Source organism: Hippocampus zosterae, chromosome 4 (assembly GCF_025434085.1).
Source record: "Hippocampus zosterae strain Florida chromosome 4, ASM2543408v3, whole genome shotgun sequence".
Classification (NCBI taxonomy): Eukaryota; Metazoa; Chordata; class Actinopteri; order Syngnathiformes; family Syngnathidae; genus Hippocampus; species Hippocampus zosterae.
The window spans coordinates 15,442,572-15,463,402 of NC_067454.1; positions in this window are offsets into that span (position 1 = coordinate 15,442,572).

Sequence of the window (20,831 nt, forward strand, 5' to 3'; positions counted from 1 at the left end):
TTTTGAAGATATTTCATGCTCAACATTGGTCAAAATGAATTGTTGAACAAACTGCAGTAGTATTCCCACAAACTGTTTATTTAGTTTAAACCGGGGAGGTCTCACCATCAAATTGATTCAGTCATGAAGGACGTGTTTGCGTTCTTCTGATGTTCACAACACCACCATGCCGCCGCAACGATGCCTCCAAATCTGTCAAGCATTCCACATCACTATTTCAACAGCTTTGGCTTTCTTTTGTTTGTCCTTGGCACGAGAGACAGCAAAGTGAATCCCTGGCTCCAGTCCCCCGGCACTTTTGGCTCACAGGCAAGCGACCCCAAATGCGAGAACAATGGCTTTTGCGAGGAGATGATCAGGAATCTGCGGTGCAGTCAACCAGCACGCACTGGAGTACTGTCACAATGCGGTGGGTTCATCTCTGTGCTGCATACTGTGGTCTAAAACGACAAGAGCTCAGTCATCAGTGCTGACAGTCGCGCAGTTTTTTCTTCTACCGCCACTTTGATGAATTCCTATTCTGGGAAAGGAACATTGAGGATTCATAGCACATTACTCAGACATAAGAGTGCGTTCCATTCGTGTCACTCAACAGTCAGCATTTTGTGGCTCAGGCTATATTCCCTTTTATCCACTACTTACGGATGAACAGTTATTTAAACGATGATTAAGAAATGGTTGGGTCGTGTTTATTCCATCCTGCTCATCATGCATGGCACTGCCATTTTTCTCTGATGGGGGGCAGGGGGGCTTGACCGATATGGGAATGAATATGCTGAGAAAGACATCGATTTTCATGACTTCGCTTACTGGAGAGATTGCCTTGTTTTTGAAAAAAAAAAAAAGTGTATAATACACACTCGTGATGCACGGCAGAGGATTGTATTCAATATAGGTGTGAATTTGCAGAGATTTTGACTCTACTGTCCAATTGCAGTAATTTATGTCTTTGTAACCTCTTCATTGTGCACTGCTCCATGTGGCAGAAATGCCCAAAATGTATGCTCGCATTGCCTCGCTGTTTTCCGCTGTTCTGCAATGCTTCTTGCACACTATTTTGAAGCAGCTGCACTAATGAGACACAGATGGTGCTCCTTCAGGAGTTGGACCGGGCTCATTATTCCAATCTGCCTCTTCTTCTTTACCCTTCTTGGAGACGGGGAGATTTTTGGGGGGAGAACGTGGGTATTTTATTTATTTTTTTAATTGCAAAACGTTCCAGCACTAAGATGAATTGAGACTAATCTGAGACTAATGCATGTATGCATAATGAGGGAATCGGAGAGGTGGAGCATGCAGAATTTCCGAACGCAGTCATCACTGTTGCACCGTGTCCCCAGGTGGAGCACCTACAACAAAACTTGGCACAGTTTTTGGTGGACTTTGAACAACCAAAAAGACAAATTCAAGAAAGCGCTAAGTTTCTGAATGGTCACAGTGGACCAGTGCATGCTCTGAGATTATTTTCGAACGCGTCCTCACTGCGGAAGTAACTGAAAGACTCAACCTACCCTACCCTGCCCTCACAAACAGACATGGGGTACAGCTGCAGTACAAACATGGAAACAGAAATTGGATTGGAACAAAATGGCTACTGACTCGTGAACTTTAAAAAAAACATGTTTTGAAACTTAAATTAATTGCTGGGGTGGAGGAGGGGCTGAAAGAGTCTGTCATTTGGCACAGATAGAGATGAACAACCTTACACACTTACATTCACCCTGTCACTGAGTGGGAACGGATTCCACGCTGCTTACTCACAAGTCAGGGGAGTGAGCGACTGATTGTAATTTAATATGCAGTTCATTTTTCAAGGCCCTCTTCCCATTAGTGATGAGTAGATGATACCTCAAGGAGTATATTGAAACATTACACAAACTGTGTTGACGCTATATTGATATTGTGTTGGTCAGTCAATAGTGACCTCGACGTCACTGAAGAGATAGTTGGCCACATGAGTTTGTTCATATTGACAACATTATTCTAAATGACGAGGTCTTGTGAAAGCCATTACGCACAACTTTACCCGAAGGATCCACTGCTATACAGTATATGGCTGATATATATACTTATATATCGACTGATATGGAAGTTACATAATCCTACTGTGATTAAAGTACTGTAATTATAGAGGAAGTTTGTTTTTGTGAGGACAACAAAGAAGATACACACAAGCCAGTTTTGAAGAGCCGACACATTTATCGCTGGTTCATCATGGTCGGATGCTTCTTTTGAACATCCTTTGGTGATTATTTTCCCCCTTTTGATAGTCTACTAAGCCAATGAATGGGCTGTTTGCCGCCACTTTGGTCTCCAGTGAGCAATAAAACAAGTGGAAAGAAAGGCCAATATAAACATGCTTCAAGGCCACTGCTGTTAGTTTGAATTGTTCAATCCCGAGGGAACTTGCTGTACTACCCATGCAGTGAACCACAGAACAAGGAATAAGATGCTTGGGTTCAACACAAGTTGTTGTGGAAATAGTGAAATGGAGGAAGCTGGCCCTGTGCTTCTCTGGGGTTTTAGTTTGTTTGGGCACTCTTGATTAATCATAACAGCACAATGGAAATACTTTTGTGGTTATGGTTTTTTTTTTAAGTTATCAAACAGAAATTAAAAACACACCAGGCCCTATTTTTGTGCCTAGCTCAAGTGCAGTCAAACTGTGCAACGGGTGGAGTTTTCTCCCATTTGGTATTTTGCTAGACTAGTGCAGCGAGAAGAGGGCGTTTGTGCCAGTGTGCACCGTTACGTGGGGGAGCGCAGCCAATCTCAGCGGCTCTCCTCATTCCCGTTTAATTCAGCACAGAGAGAGCTGCGCGGTCTACCCGGCTTGCAGATGCAGGAGATCGGAGCATGCAAAGTACATTTGAAAGCAATTGCAAGATCTCCACTTGCGGATGATGTAAAGTTTGCCGCTGTGGATGGGCACTCGGAGACCACTTTGCACCCCCGATTTTGGGACTGTGTATTTGTGTGTGTGTGCATGTGTGCGCGTGTGCATGTGTTCTCGTGCTTGCATGCATGTGTGTGTCTGTTGTGGTGGTCGTCAATGGGGGTGTGGTCTCGCAAAGGGTGCCATTCAAGTTAGGACCCCACACGCCCCTCACTTATCACAGGTCTCAATTATAGACTTCTAAGTAGGTACAATAAATTCGCCCTGAGTTGTACTCAAGTAAGATTACTGTTGACTGACTCATGTAAAATGTGTTAATACTCGTGAAACAGCACAAAAGTCCACCAAGACAGGCAATAAAGACATTAAATGCACAATCTTTAACTGTGTTACTCAGCCACTGCGTGTTTGGAGAAGTGTTTTATATGGCATTCAGATGAGTTGAACAGTACGATGGACACTAATTGATATTTACAATCATGTATGGTAGGTATTTTGCTCTTGGATTTTTAACACTTGTATTTGCAGTTTTGTCCATGTTACATAAGCCCGTTGCCGCACAGGGTATGCCGGTGCAACGTGTGTCAGCTCTTGGACAAGGTTGTGAAACTCATCTACAGCAACCACTGTATCTCTCAGGCTTAAACGAGGTGGAAAACATAGCTCACATCTATTTGACCTTCCCCCTTCTTCTGAGAAAATTATACTGTACCTGTAACTGTCAACCGCCGACTTAATACTGTTGACATCAATTACGGGACACTCGATAGAGAACAGAGCACAGATGGGATGCATTCATCTCACTTGAAGAAGACCTCTTCAGGATGAAGCACGGTTATGTAACAGACAGTATTTCAAAGTCTTATTCATCCCGCGAAATGAGATTATTGTGATGGACATATTGTGGTTCATGTTGTTGGATTTCATTAAAAATGCAATTTATAAATACAAACACATAAGGCATTTCGAATGGCAAAAACTTTCGGTTTCTTCTCTCTCTCTTGTTTGATATTTTATTGATTTTTTTTCAGTTGCTTCATATTTAGGAGAACAGGCCCAAAGAAATGATAATGAAAGATGAAAACTTCACATTACAGTGAAAGTATACACACCCTTGTTCAAATTCCACATTTTTGTAATAGAAAATACATTTCAAAATATTTTCCACCATTAACGTAGCATATAACCTGTATAACTTAAATGAATTATAAATAATTTTGTTGCACAACGGCGCACACTCACTTATAATTAAGATTAAGATCCACTGTATAGGCGATGACTTTGACATTGGGTGTCTCATTTTATGTATTTGGAACAACAGTGCCTTTTTTTGGCCTATTTTCTTAGCTGGAATGGTTGAAAGTGGCTTCATAGGGCTACTGACTAGCCTCAGAAATGGTCTAGCGGTATGTTCGCATGTGACGGGTTGATTCGGGTTAAAACAACTGACGCGATTGAGGTAGTGAGGTGAGTTTGGTCAAGCTAACGTCAGCACGCAGGCGCGTCACGGAAAAGGAGTGGGTCTCTATCCACTTGTTCATGTGGTTTGGTTCAGTTCAGGTCAAGTGTGTACAATGCATGGAACAAATACAATTTCCAGATTGAAAATGACAGCAGAGTGCATAGGAAAATCAAACGACTACCGTGCAGCTGTTAACATTTGCACGGGCATCCTAACGATTCCTCAGCAATGTTTAAAAACATAAGATACCATTAACTTACACTAACATGCTGATTCACTGGCACCCAAGCTAATCGCTTCTTACTTTGTAAGCCTTTTAACAATCTTTCAACTCGACCCCCTGGGACGTTTTTTTTTCGTGAGGCAAAGTCTGGTTTTATGAGCGTGGCCATTTTGGAAAGAGGAATTAGTCCAGTCGTTGCAATGATGCATCAAGAGAGATGCTGAGTGCAAAAATGGTCATCCCCCCCCCCCGTGTATGTCAAAATTGAAACTCTAAGCCTTGATTTCGACCAGTGTACAACTGAACACCTTTTCAGCAAAAATGCTGTTAGCCCACTCTTGTTCTCAGCTGCTGAGTCTGCATAGGACTATCACGCGGTTCTGCGTTTAAATCGTCCTGTATGGAATTTGTATTTTCTGTCTGTGCTTGCATGGTTGATTAATGGAAGACTCGAAATTCCTCAGAGGTGTGAATGTGAGTTTGACTGTTTGTTTGCCTATGTGAGCCCTGAGATCGGTTGATGACCAGTCCAGGGTGTACCACTTCACCTCTAGCATTTGAGTCAGCTGAGAGTTGCACCACCTCACTTGTGACCAGACTAAAGAGAAGCAGTTTAGAAAATTGATAGAAGGCTTGGCTGGAACTCAGTAGGCTGATTGTGTCCTTTCGACTCCTGACTTTATGCTCAACCTTACACGTCGACTTTTAGTCTGATGCTAAAGAATGCTAAGTGAAGCGGAACCAAATGTGGGATTGAATACACCATTATTATTATGAAGCACAGTATTATTTTATGCTTTGATCCAGACCATCATAAAAACACAGCCTTAAAGTTCATGGTTAAGTGCGGTTTTTGCCAATTTATTTTCGGTTAAAGAAAGTAAGAACTGTGATGTTAACATGGGAGAGATTGTCTATAAAGTGGGTTTTCGTCTTGGTGTAGGTTTTTTTTGTTTTGGTTTTAATTCTGCCTTGTACACGATACTGCGTATTGTACACTGTAAATGCGTAGGTGGAAGTTTGCAGACGTCAGCGCAGCATTTTCAACTGGAAACCAGTCATTTACTGATGTACTTGTTCAGGAGTATCCTTTAACTAAATATTCCCAGCTGGAGCATGACAAATTAGCTTCCCTGCCAGTTCTATGTCATTAATACAGGGTCGAATGGAGCCAAATAGAATTAGCATCTCAGATAATACCCTGAGGTCACTTTTCCCATGTTACTGATGTCACAGAGCTATCTGCATTCACGTTGGCACTCACAACTCATGCCAAGACAAATGTCAGTCTGGGCCCTGCTCCCTTGAAACCAGCCAGTGTTCATGTTGAGGTTACAGTCTTTGAAAATCCCTTGCCTTTTTGCCCGGCGGTTCCTTAAGGGCTCTGGGAAATGTTTGGTTCCCAGACAGAAAAAACTGAAACGCGTCCAGCTGGAGACAGGTTTTCGAGGATTGTTGGGAGTTTCTCTCAAGAGGTTGTTGACGACTTGAAATTTCAGCGTCTCTTTCTAAGGCTAACCCGGATGTGGATCCATAAGTCAGGCTTTGATATCAGTGATGAATGTAGCCGATATTGACTTTTTTCGTCTTTGCATTTTGAATCAGCGGCCATTCATCTTTCAAGAAGGTTTCTCTCGCTGAATCTGGACTTTATTTGACGTGCACTGTTTCGTGTTAAGGCAGCCAACCATTATGTTATCATGGTATAACACACAAACCAGTGGAGGTTCCTTTTTTTTTCATTCTACAATTCAGAGTCACTAATTATGATAGTGGGTGGATGACTGCATTTGCAAGTATAGTTATATTTAAAATCAGGTTCAGACAAACAGTCTGTGGGCAGAAGACAGAACAACATTTTTGTTCTGGTTCCTCCAAGAATAATGACCGTAAATTATATTTTGGGAATGGTGGTCGGATTTGACGTCTGAGTTAACCAACATACTCGCTTTTTGTGGCATTGTCTTTTTGGAACGAACGTACGCAGTAAGAGCAGATGAGACTGCTGACACGAGTGTGAATCCTGATAGGCCTGCTGACGCACATTAACTTCACGGGGACTAATAAAGCTGCTTAAGCCAGGTGGTTTATATTTTTGGGTGAAACTAATGCCTCACTGAGGACTGGAAAGAGGTCAGGTGGAGCATGTGATGAATTTGAATTCTGTTAAAGGAAGATTGCAAAAGAAATTTGCGTGTAGGGAGCGGAAAAAAGAGAGGTACTGTACATCATGCAGTTTTTACTATACATTCGGAAGTAGAACCCATGAACTTAATTGTAAATACCAAATTTATGATCATCTTTTGTTTCCTGCCCCTCCAAAAATATGTCACGTCAATTTCTTTTAAAACCTTCAGCTTAAATAACATGCCAAGGAACTATGTCCAAGGTAGTTAGGAAAGTATTAGGAAAGTCGTGCTTTGTAACCATCTTGAAGGCATTTTGGTGCCAAGAAACTATGTTGATGTGTATTGAGGAGCTTCACGTGGACAAAATAGTCCTTTGCTGCCATCCTGTGGCATCTACAGGCAAATAAACTAACGTGTCGAAGATTGAAATCATCTTCAGATTCATTTCACTGTTACTTTTCACTGACTTAGTTAGGTTAAGGTTAAAAAATCTCTTGTAATTATCCAGAAGAATTTGAGCGTTATTGTGTGCCGACATAACTGCTACTGTATTTACAAACAATACATTTTAAGGTAAAACTTATATGACAGAGTGAAGAAAGAAAAAAAATGTCAAATAAAACAGTGCATAATAATAATCAACATGCTAACACCCCAAAAAGATGGGTTATTATATCCTATTACACGACCAGAAAACCAGAAAACAACACCTAAAATTTTTGATCAAACAAATTACTTTGAATATTAATGCCACCATGAGCGACTACACACATCACACATTCCAGGAACAGCCTTTTTTTTAGGATTGAAGGATTCAGCTCCGTTTACAGTTCCATATTGTCACCCTTTTAAACCGATGGACAAAATCAGATTTTGACAAAAAATATTTTGGGGGCTTCATCATCTCAGGTTGCTGGCTAGCCACCTCCGCTATAATATGCTACATCCTTAAATTATGAATAAACACAATCAGTATTTTGCTAAATATTTCTATTTTTTTGAAAAAAATAAAAATAAAAAAGACACCCACGCAGGATCAACATCACACTTAGATCCGAAGTGTTGTTTTTTGTTCATTCATCATTTTTCATCATCTGTGACTCTATTTTTCAAGATCAGTCAGTCTCCTCATAGTTTTTCTTACGGTTGAGCCACAGGCATACATCTTTTATTCAGCCGAGAGGGCCCCAATACTTTGTGGATTTCGGTGTCCTCAATCGGAGTGGCCTCCTGCCACACTTTGGGATTGATGAGGTTTCTGGGGTGATTATGTAACGCAGGAATTTAGCCAGTAAACAATAAAGTGTGACTGTGCGCCATAAATATAACATATAGCTTTGTTTCCACCCGTCATTTTTCACGCTGCAGTACATTAAGTCACGCGTCTTCAAACATGTTCAGTCTGAAATCCAAATTCCATATGGAAACACCAAACAGAATAAAGTTTGAGTACAATATTTTATTCCCATCGATTTTTTTTAACAAGAAAACTGTCACAGACGCCTGTGTGGTCGTCTCAGGCTAAGTTTTAACATCAGAACCGGATTGACCCGAGAAGGAAAACTATTTCCAAATGTAAATCTCAATTGAAATCGGGATTTCAGTGAATCATGTCTTCTTTTTTTTTTCAGTACGCTGGGAACATTTCCTGGATCAGAGCAGATTAAAATGTGAAGTATTTTAAATGTGAAGGAGAACTTTCAAAATAAATAAATGTCATAATCTAGGCTCAATTTTTACTTTTATTTTATACACCAAAGCCAAGCAACGATGGCAACTTGGAAAAGTTCACAAAACAACTGCCCGCTGTTGCCTGCTTGAGTGTCGATATATTTCAAGAAAGCATGCAACCTGTTTGGACCGCATCCCTTGACCGCGAGTGGCTTTATCACAACCCGCCGAGTTTTAGTTCACCATCCGCAGGAGCTTGCCAGCTCACGTTGTTGGAAAAAAAAAACTCAACTTACCTGTACATTTTTCCAGACTCATTAAAGAGGCACCGAGTGTATGTCTACGGCGAAGCACGATGCATGAATCAAGGGCATTAATACATTTTACATTTGCTTTTTGTTTGTCTTTATGGTGGCCAACAGACTTTGGCAGCTCTCACATGTTGGCATTGGTAAGTTGTGGTCGGGAGGGTTGTACTCACCTCATTAGTTTGTGTATGTTTGCTCAAGAAATTTTTATCAAGGTCCAGAAGCTGATTCGCACTTTTGCTGAGGCAGGAAGAAACATATCCACTTGTTGAAATGATGATGTGTGAAATCAATACATCATCATTTTGACAGTTGAGTGTGTTGATACCAAGCCCTTGTAGAAATTCTGGCAAAAGGGAGAGATGTGATGGACTCTTTACTGAGTTTTGTTTCTCCCTCCATAGTTAACACAACTCTGAATGCGTGGAACAAAAAAAAAAATGTCACTGACTGTGCAACTCGCTGTCTGTGCCATCGCTGTACATGAGGCCAGACCACAAGATGTTGAATAATCTTGCGTCATCTCTGACGTTGAAGGAAACTCACGCCAGAGACAGATTGAAAGTCCTGAAAACCATGATATATGTAGCATCCAATTCAGGAAAAAATTGCACAAACTTGCACGCGGCTTTGCACTCCAACTGGCCGTTAAGATAAGATGATCTGTCTTAATTACGCCGGCGATTGTGTAAAAAGAGACCATTCGAGCAATGTGCCTCACTGCAGTGGAAATTCCCCTTGAGGAGTGTTGATGTTTGGTCCTGCCGGGGAGGGACTTGGTGTTTTTATGTAACAACGTGACTTCAAGTCCCCCCCGACATCATGGTGGGCCACAAACCTCAAGGTCCGCGGCATCTCGTCTCTCGGAGCGTTCCGAGCAACAAGGCTGGTGGAAATTCAGCGCTTCGGGCTTGGAAAGGTGAACTGGGGATGGTTCTAAGCACACATCGCTGCCTTGTCCCAGCAAACACAGCTGCATCTGCCCCGCAAGTTACAAATTACCCAGAATAGCTATCCATGAAACTGTGTTAAACAAGTATTTAGTTCAAGACCCTCAAATGTAAAGTCTCCTCTTTTGTTAGCTTGTTTCGTCTCCGTTGCTATACCTTTAAAACTCTTGTAAAAATAGTATTCACCCAAAGCAGAAGCTGCGTCATCTCATAAAAGTAGAACGGAGTATTTATCAAGAGTTCTGAGCCCATCTTGTACAGTAAATTGCACTATAAAGCTTACACAACAATTTCTTAATAGTACTTCACAGCTCGGCTCACCGGTGGGAGAATACCATTTGGATTTTGTCATGTGACTTTAGTTTTTCTAGCCTGCCTTTTGAACACTTTATTAGACGGGCTCAGAATTTAAGAGAAAAGGAAGCACAGTTTGCATTTGGTGTTACCCGCCAGCAATATGGTCTGCTGCTATTGATTTTAACTTCAAGAGCTTTGAAAAGGGTTCAAGTGACCGGAGGTTACTTAGACGGTACTATACAGAGAGTACAAATATCCATATATATACATGAAAATTGACTTAACACTGATCTGACTGAGAGGAACGAGGTCGGTCGATATTCACTGTCATGTCATAATTGGCGCAATCCTTCAATAACGTCATACATTGGAGCGGTGAAATAAAACATTTCAGCAAACACGACCTTCTTCACTTGTTGTTTTGCCATAGTGTATGTGTGACACCAAAAGCGAATCAGTTTTTTGCCTTGTCCTGTGTCGTGTGAGCGGAAAGCCTTGGCATAATTGCCTTTGCGTATTTATTTCTTTATCCATTCATCCATCCATCCGTTTTCTGTTCCGCTTATCCTCAGAAGGGGCGCGGACCCCTAACTGGTTGCCAGCCAATCGCAGGGCACACAAAGACGTTCAACCACACGCGCTCACGAACACACTTTGGGACAATTTAGAGTGTTCTGTTAACGGCCTTGCATGTTTTTGAAATGTAGGAGGAAACCGGAGTACCCGGAGAAAAGCCACGCAGGCACGGGGAAAACTCCACACAGGAAGGCCGGAGCCAGAATCAAACGCTGCACCTCGGCACTGTGAGGCGGGCGTGCTAACCAGTCAATCACCGTGCCAGGAGTATTTATTTATTTGACTGGTTCCGAAAACTATTTTATTTCTAATGTCAGAAGAGATGTGAACATGTGAACATTGCTTATTAAATTTAATGCTGATCGGCATTTATTGGGAAGAATTGGGTTAAAATGTTTACATTTTCTGTACACTAAATATACGAGTTGTTTCAATCTTGCTCCATCTTCTGCCAGAATATATTTTTTCAAACTTGCTGGAAAAAAAATAACACCTACAACAATAAAAACAAGTGGAGATTAATACTTTTTATTGACGCACAGTAGAATGAATCATCATTAAAGAACTGACTCATTCTAAAAGTTCACCGAGACCAAGGCAAGGGGCGACTCTTTGCATGGCTATATTTAGTGAGAAGAAGTTTCCAGGCATGAATACATAACACAAAGAAGACCGCTGTCTGTCTCCACCACTTGAGAAGCTAGTAAAAACATTTGGACACTGGACTTCATAGGCAAGACTTTTTTTTTTCATAGGGGTAAGCTCCCTCCCCTCCCAACTGAACTGACTTGTTTATGAATGGATGAATATGGATGACCATTGGAAAGGCAAACTTCCTTGGCTGTCATAGGATCATATGAAAGGATAAGCCCCATTACTATCATTGGAAAGCAATTTGCGTGAGCTGCCAATCTTGCCTGGACAAAAGAGCCAGGAACATATTTTTGGCGGGGGATACTAACATTGCTTACAAATGGTACACAGGTGAAATGAAGTTGAACGTCTTAGATGAAATAAAAAAATATATATCTATTTTCCTGTAACCTAGATTAACCTCTTGAAATGTGTCGAGTCTAGTCTCACGTCATAATTAGAAGGGCGCCATATTGGTCAATGCTGAAGAGCCCATCGAAGGACGACATAGGTCATGTCACACTATGCGACAAGATGAATACAGATTCTGACGTGCCAGACTTTTGTCGTCGTGGTCGTGAAGTGTTCCAGACTCCCCATCGTTGAGTAAGTCACATTACACGGGCTACGATGCGTCAAGACAAATCAAAATCGACGATGAAACACTCCGTTTGTTTGGAACAAGTGTGTCGGCTCAAAATCGGGCTACATTTGTAGCATTAATAAAGCCACATCTGTCCATCTTTAAAACTTGTCTTACGATACTTTAGTATTCTTTGGCTTTCGACACAGCAGAAGACTCGGAACCCACGACCTCACAGTGCAGAGATTGTGGGTTCGATCTCAGCTCAGGCCTTTCAGTGTGGAGTTTGCATGTTCTACCCATGCCTGCGTGGGTGCTCCACTCCCCCCCGCCCCCCCCCCCCGCCTACTGCCCGAGGACAGCTGGGATAGGCTCCAGCACCCCCCGCGGCCCTTGTGAGGATAAAGCAGATCCAAAAATGGATGAATGTTATTTACTAATTTTTTTCTTTATGATGGTATGAGTGATTTCTACTCTATTTTTAACTGTACATTCTATGCAGCAACAGTTGTTTTAAAGTGTTACATCAATAAAGTGGAGTTGAGTTGAGTTGAAAGAGTGCGGATAGTACATTGGATGAATGTGCCTAAGTGACACACTTAAAAAAAGTACATAGTTGGGCGCCTTTTCTGACTTAAGCACAAGGAACATGCACTTATGAAAAGCAAAACTTTCAAAATAAAAGCAGAACATATTTTATGTTTTACTTTGACTCTGTGGTCAGCCTGAAGGCTTGCTCGAGATTGTGGGCGGGCCGTACTTTAGCCCAGGTCTGGCCTACAGCCTCACCACCACTCCAAACGAGCTGAATCAAGTGCAGGTACACTTCCAGGAACAGAGAGAGCACAAGCCACAGGGGAAAGAGTCGAAGACAAACGGAAATAGGTTAGTCACAAACTACAGTGCCGTGAAAAAGTATCCACCCCCCTTCCTGATTTCTGTGTTCTTTACACATTTATCATACACAAAGATTTCAGTTCATCAAAGCAATTTAAATATTACACAGTCACAATGCGGGCAGGAAAGACAGTTTCGGTTGTGACAGGAGCATCAAAAAGACGATGGGCATGCTCAAACAACACTTTGTAGCAGCGTTTGACCGAGAGAATTGGCAGTGGTGACAAGGGGAGAAACTCAGTGTCTTTAAGAATTTGAACTAAAGGACTGTTTTTGCCCCAGGAAAAATCTTCAAACACAAAGAACTAGTAGACTGCCTTGAATTTAACATTCAACTCTTCAAGCAGTGATCTTCCATTAGCTCAGATGCTTGATGTATTTTATTGGGGGTGACTCTGGATCTCTCATGTCTATTAAAGACGAGATCTGTTTCAGTTCTTCTGCAGGTCGACTTCTTTGTAATCAAAGTTCCCTGTTACGCCGCTCCTCCTGAAACGGCGATGTTATGAATCAAGCATAGCTATTCAGTGGCGGTTTGCAGTTTGTGTTCCCCAATGGTTTTCTCTTTACGCGTGCCACTGGGTAATCCAAAAGAGTTCGACACGATGATTAAATCTGACGTACGCAATTTAGGATTTAATTACTTTTGATTGAATGATGTCAGTGTTTCCCAACTGTGTCCAAACTTTTTCCCGGCAAAACCTTTCCACACCAACCTAATCAGCATGACTTGTGCGTAGATGGCAACTTTTTGAAGATTACATAATATTTATTCATGGCCAGACTTCTAAGGGACTCGACAATATTTGGCCGCCTGTGTGTTGAAACTCTCTCAGTGATGCAGAAAATGGAACTAATGTGAGGACTTTGCATAAATTTGTTTAAAAACAATGTTAACTGAGAGCAAATGTTGAGCTTTGAGTGTGGACCGCTGTGCGCTCTTTGAGCTCGCCGGATCAATGGGATGCCGACAAAGCGGACCCATCACAACAATCAAAGTATAACAACCAACCACCAGCTCGTGTTCTGTTGAGTCCAATTAACGCTTTGGAGTCGCTGAGAGAGAGAAGCGAGCGCGATCAGAATGTTCTGTACCGCTGTCTGAGTCAGGTTTATTTGGGAAGGATGTCAGCACATCTTTGATTAGCCTCACTTGTTCAGAACAAACCAAGTGGTACAATTTAAGGCCACAATTAGACCGTTGCTAATCCCTCGTTTGAGTCGGTATAAAACGAGAGATTGATGCCATCCACGTCTGTCACGCTTAATAGGTTTGGGTGATGGTTTTCGGCTGCTGCGGTCCACTGACTGCAAGGTATACGCTGATCGAGTTAAAATCAACTTGTGAGAGTAGTTTCTTTGGTTAAACACAAAATGAGTATACTGCATACTAATGGCCCAAGATCGGCAGAAGTAAATACTTTTTTGGTGTGTTTCCGATTCATTGAATACGGAAGAGGACCTTTGAGCGTTTAAAAAAAATAAAAAAAGTTTTGGTTTTTAATGCATAAAATTTAGAAATGGGGTGCCATGGTGGTCCACTGGTTAGTACGTCGGCCTCATAGTGCAGGGGTTCAAGGGTTCGATTCCAGCTCTGGCCTTCCTGTGTGGAGTTTGCATGTTCTTCATGTGCCTGTGTGGGTTTTCTCTGGGTACTCCGGTTTCCTCCCACATTCCCAAAATATGCGTGGCAGGTTAAAGGGCACTCTAAATTGTGTCTCTATGTGTGACTTTATGTGTGAATGGTTCGTCTGTGTGCCCCGTTATTGGCTGGCAACCGGTTCAGGGTGTGCCCCACCTACTGTCTGAAAATGTGATAGGCTCCACCACACCCGCGACCCTCGTGAGGATAAGCGGCTTGGATAATGAGTGCATGGATGGATGGATGGAAATTTAGAAACTCAAAGTAGATGTAACCCAGCAGAGCATTTTGAAAGTTTGAGTTGCAAGGGTGTCACAATTGTTTTTTAACTGTATTGTGACTTAGTTCCAGTCAATGAGTGGTAAAAATGAGTGTGAATATTATCGAGTTCGCAATCAATGTCATAAAGGAGTGCATAGAGTAGATTATATGCACATCCGACACAGAATGACCCATGAGGACACTGAACATGGATTTTTTTTAATGTAATGAGGCACGAGTGCTAACCACTGAACCGCTGCTATATATATATATATATATATATATATATATATATATTCATTCATTCATCTTCCGAGCCGCTTGATCCTCACTAGGGTCGCGGGGGGTGCTGGAGCCTATCCCAGCTGTTTTCGGGCAGTAGGCGGGGGACACCCTGAATCGGTTGCCAGCCAATCGCAGGGCACAGAGAAACGAACAACCATTCGCACTCACACTCACACCTAGGGACAATTTAGAGTGTTCAATCAGCCTGCCACGCATGTTTTTGGAATGTGGGAGGAAACCGGAGCACCCAGAGAAAACCCACGCAGGCCCGGGGAGAACATGCAAACTCCACACAGGGAGGCCGGAGCTGGAATCGAACCCGGTACCTCTGCACTGGGAAGCCGACGAGCTAACCACTGGACTACCGGGCCGCCCTTATATATATATATATAATATATATATATTTTTAAATTGTTTTAATGATTTAAAATTAGGTGTCTGTGTGGTTGTTGAACTGTCCGGCTCAGTAGTTCAATACAACTGGCATCAATGTGAAAATAGCCATATGTAATATTTATTGCGTTCCCTACAAACCGTCAGGGTCAAGATCCAGAGGAAAATCTGACTGAAAGCCCGAAGCCTTCCCTCGCTTAGAGGGCTGACAGTGTAAAAGACTCATTTTCACACGTAATTTGTATCCATCTCTTTCCTATTCCTGCTTATCTCAAGCAGGCTGTGCCTGAGCCACTTAGGTTGTAAAATAAACTCCCGTTGCTGGCAGTTAACGCACGTGTGTTCTTCCAAAAAGTGCATCTTTCCCCCCCATCTGCTCCCAACTCCCCCCCACCCCATATCCCCTCTCCATGAAAACAGAGCCAAGCCACGGTTAAGAAGAGACTGTTTTCAAGGATGAAACACACTGTCCTGATTAGGGCACGGCCATATGCTACGTGTGCCCGTCAGCGAAATGTGAATTTGGGGAGGGCCCACACCATCGGCGGTGAGGAAACCTTCCACTCCCGACAACCTCTTCGCTTTTTGGGGTTACATAATGTTATATAACCGATTAAAACGTTATTCCACTAATTGCGTACAGCTGATGTCACTGGACTGACTCAACTGGGAAGAGAAAGCTTTGCTATTTTGCTAAAATGATTGCTGTTTTGCTTGAGTTGAGATTATAGCCACTGCGGTGGATTTCGTTGCCATCGGTTTGATTTCTGACTCTGTTTTTCTACGATATCTGGGATTAACGGGGGGGGGGGGGGACAAAAGGAGGAGAAATGCTTTCTTAATGAACACGCATTGGCTAGCCAGTTGTTGATGTATTGTTGTTGACTTAAAATTTTATCTGAATTTGTTGCCTTCAATTTTTAAATTAAATCAAATTTTTTTTCAGTGAAGTCTTTTTTTTTTTTTTTTTAAGCGTGTGATTCAGGGTTCAGTACCTTACTTAGATTCCCTGTCAGGAGAAAATAAACATTTTCTAAATTTAATACGCTACAGTGAAGAGTGTTGTGACCAACCCTGACAAATTCAAATGAATAAATAAAACATTTATCTTTCATATGCTTCCACATCCGCAGAAGAAATGTAACCCATGTGGTTGTCGTGGGACTTCCCCCGCTTCAATAAAAGTAACTTGCAGTTTTGCTGGATCATCAATGATGCAATGAAGACCCTCAAGTCGTTAAAACAGTTCGGGAGGGAGCAAACACCAAAGTGCACCCCGAGGCACCATTATAGCCACGCCTCCCCTCCCAAAAATCAGGAAAACTGAAACAGTTTACTCCTAGAGGCAGTGTGTACACTGAAAAAAGCTTTTTGTTGAATTTACTCAATGGTACTTCATCAAGGGGTTGCGAAAAATTAAATCATCTGGATTTAGATTTTTTTGAGTAGAGAACACATCTACTTAAAAAATGTATGTGGCTCTAGACGATTTGATTTTGTGCAACCACTTGAAATAAATCTGTGAATTCAACACACAATTTTTCTTTTTCAAAGTATGGCTCCACAAATGAGACAGTTCTCAGTCTTTTTAAGTTCTCAACAGTTATCTTCAATAGTTTCAGAACCAAATATCTGAATTCACCCTAAAGTGTCTTTAATAGGTTAAGTTCAGTTCTTGGGAACCTGGCTGACACATCACCAGCCACCTTTCTCATGTTCCAGATCCCATTGCAGGGTCTGTTTGAGACTGGCAGTAGAAGAGGTTCCTTTTGGCTCTCAGAGGCACTGAGCGAAACTGGGCTCTCCTATCCCACCTTGTTAATTCCAAATAAAAGCACAGCCTCAAATGAGTGAGAAAGTGAGTGGCTAAGTGGCTATATTTGCCTTATTGACATATGAAACTGAGGATTCAGGAACTCAAACCTCCAGCAAGGTAAAGAAATAGATCCACTAACTGACTATACGTGAGGGGCTTTGAGATAAAATTTCGCGATGAAGCTAAAATGCACTATAACCTTCATACGTGAACTTAAATGTACCTTTTCTAACTTTTAAAAGCCCGCCTGTCCAATTTTTCAGTGTTTCAGTTCTTTGCACAACTTCTGGCTCTCTGATGAGCTCAGCAGCAGAATTCACAAGTAATATTTTTCTAGTCTCTGTATTTCTTTTTCCGATGAGACAGTGTGATGCTTCAAGCTCGGTGTCCACTCCCCTCAGGGAATATGAAGTTTGATGGCAAGCTACTGTTCATCAAGTGTTTTGTGTTGTCATGGCAGAGCTGGGAAATACAAGTCCAGAAAGTAAAAAATGCTCCAATAGATTCTGCATCTTGGTCGTATGATGGCAAAATGTGAACAGTATGCTGAACAGGATTTTTTAAATACCAGGATAATTGAAGCAGGAAATGTATTGGTCCATTCATGAATCAAACACCTTTTGTGAATTTGGCTGTTCTGCTTCTCATTAGAAAACGGCAAGCAATGCAAAAAGCACAGTTGACCTGAACAGATTAACACATTTATTCAGTATTCAATATTAAAACACATTTTTTTCCTCTTTCCCTGTGTTTGAGGGGGGACCTCTTCTTTTTGTGAATTGGGGGTTTATCAGTGGTTTTTGTAGATTTTTTCAACATTCGCCACTAGATGGCAGTCATGGCTTACTTTTATTTCGCGGTTCGTTTATCGCGGCTTCAGTGCATCACGGATTTTTTCAAACATATTCATAGATTTTTTTTATATATACATGGAGTTCAGTACTGTATATGTTGCTCTATGTGACTCACTGTTGTTTTGCAGGTTCTCGCGGACTTAAAAAAATATATACAGCTATGTATATATATTTATTTGTTTTTACCTGTATATGTTTATTGGTAGCTACTTTGCGGATTTTCGTTTGTCGCGGGTGGTTTTGGTCCCCATTAACCGCGATAAACAAGGGATTTCTTTACTGCAGTACACTACAATGTGAGTAGGCCTCATACTGTTTCACACATCTGAAATGGCATTCAGGACAAACATATTAGGCCGACCACATTAATGTAAACATTTGAGTGAGTGGATTTTAGTGAGGAAAAATGTGTTTTTGCACTTAATTTTCTTTTTTGTGTTCAATAGTTTTGTGCCTTCCTTGAATGGAAAAGTGTGTGGGTGTGTGTGCGTGTGGGTGGGGTAGTATGTGTTATTTTTTGATTGTTGAAACCCGTTGCCGTTGAAGGCAAGATATTTTATACATTCATTAAGATGCGGATTACAAGAAATGAAATGGCTAAAGATTTGTATTTTAAATGGTAATTTTAGTCATACAGCTGTTCAAAAGTGTGTGGCCAAGCATTATTGGTGAAAAGTTCAAGTTGCATGGTTGGTGCTGTAAAGGCATTCAAAGCAAAGCTGTTACTTTACATTCACCAAATTTTAAACCACGCTGGAAGAAAAGAGCACTTTTCTCTCAAAAGAGACATAGACAATGTAGTCAAGTGCCCTGACCTACTGTTGAAGTTGAAAACAGTAATGTCTGGAAAACGGGCATGACTTTTCCCTGCGTCACACATACTGTATTCTTTATTCCTATTTATTACTTGCACACTAATCCCTCCTATGCCCTGCCCTGACTCTATCCCAAACTGACCTCCTCCATCCCCGCTCTCCTTCCCGGATGGTGCGGTCATCTGACGCCGGTTTGCTTCTCCATCCCACACCAAACTGCGAACTTTGATGACAGAGCTACCAGAGCCCTGGCCTCCTTTTTTTACATCGTAAACAAAGTTCAGTGCTGTAGCTGCGTCGTGGAAAAGAAATGGAAACGCCTCCCCTATGGATTATGCAGTCTTTGGGCACCCCCTAGTGGTGGAAATAGTTATTGCACGTCAGCGCTCAGACAAAATCCTGAAAGAAGGAAATTAATGAGCATAGTGATTGGTTTGGTTTGGTTTGTTTGTTTATTGAACATAATGGACAAATGACAAAATGTGACACGGTTATTGATAGAAAAGTAGTCTGGTTTGTCCCAACATACCTCGACACCCAAAGTGATTTTTTACTTGTTTTGCTGGGTGTCGTTAAAACGTTTTGGTCATTTTTGACATGACTGAGTCTGTACACCTCAGCGCCAGCCGGAATGGGTAAACCACTCGGAAGAATTGGGTCAGCCGACCAGACAGAGAGAATGTGAGGAAAGGAATTTACCACGACACTCCAAGACAGTTCGGGTTCAACATAATATTTGAATGATTCTCACCCAGCCAGAGTTCTATTTCACCATTGGCTTCCAGGCCAATTTCTGTCCATTTTGGCATCACCTTGCAGTGGTGCTCAATGGAGTGTCCATCAAAATTGTCAAGGCCCACTCCGCTAAAGCAATATCAATCTCGAATAACAAATTATTGACTAAATGACCAAAGTAACCATGATCTGGAGACTTCTTTGGCCTCCATAAACTAACAAAATTGAATCTTCAATTTAGCACGGCATGCCAAAGTAAGAACATGCAAACATGTTTATTCGCTCACTAACTGCAAGATATTAAGAATTCAAACTAGAAACAGATCAAAATCACCTGTTAGTGACGTATTTAATGTCATCCCTTTCACATTGGTTCTGTTCACATAATGCAAGAAATGTCTGTGTCCTCGAGTGTCCTATTATAGCAGCCAACCACTCATCCCGTGGTCCATTCCCTCCTCTTCTTTTTTTTCTGCTCCAAAATCCTTTCCTTTGCAACCACCTTAATATCGAACCGCTTTTACTTCACCGGAGCAAAGGTGAGGACCTCAGGTGAGAATGCATTGCAGCCAGTGCGAAAGAGGCCATGGTATCTTTTTCGATTGTCATTGACACACTTCCCAAAAAAATGCGCTTTTCCTTTGTATCCATTTCTCCGATGATCACTTCACTTCACGCCACTGTGAAATTTCTTCCTTAAATTTTTAAGGCCATCGCTTCCAACTTTGAACCTACTTGTAGATTTGTTTTGATGGATCAGATATTCTTTTATAGGGAAGTAGGAGGGTGATTTTTGCAGATCGCTACCACAAGCCCTTTAATTTGGATGAATTCTGATTCACTCACAGCCAGCATGTATGTGTCACGTACATGGCATAAATCAGACAATGATTTTACACATACCATGAACTTGTCCGCCGAGTGAGAACATTTCTATGCATTTTTTAGTGAGTGAGGCCCACTGAGTGCAAAGTGACTAATTATTGACTATATTGAATGTGATTCAACAAGATTGTGGGCCTTGACTTATGACTTGCTTAACCCAAATAAGGGCTTGAAATTCAGCGGGGACTTGATTTGCTTGGATTTTGCCACAGCAACTTGCTTGAGACTTAACGTTTATGACTCGACTGAACTTTATGAATAACACACGCATAATGTGACTTAGTCCGACCACTGATTGATCATTCAGTGCCAGATTTGATTCTCTCCTCCTCCATCTAAAACTTCAAACAAAAAAGTGTATGCAGAAAAGGTGGTTAAGATTGCCTGACTTTCTGTGTCTTATGTGTTGTATTATTTTGTTCTTTTATGTTAACTGTTCTGTTGAAAGCGGCGCGGGTACCCGCAGTGGCTCCTCTCTCTCCTGTGGTTGAGAGGAAAGAAATTTCATCTGTGCTGTGTG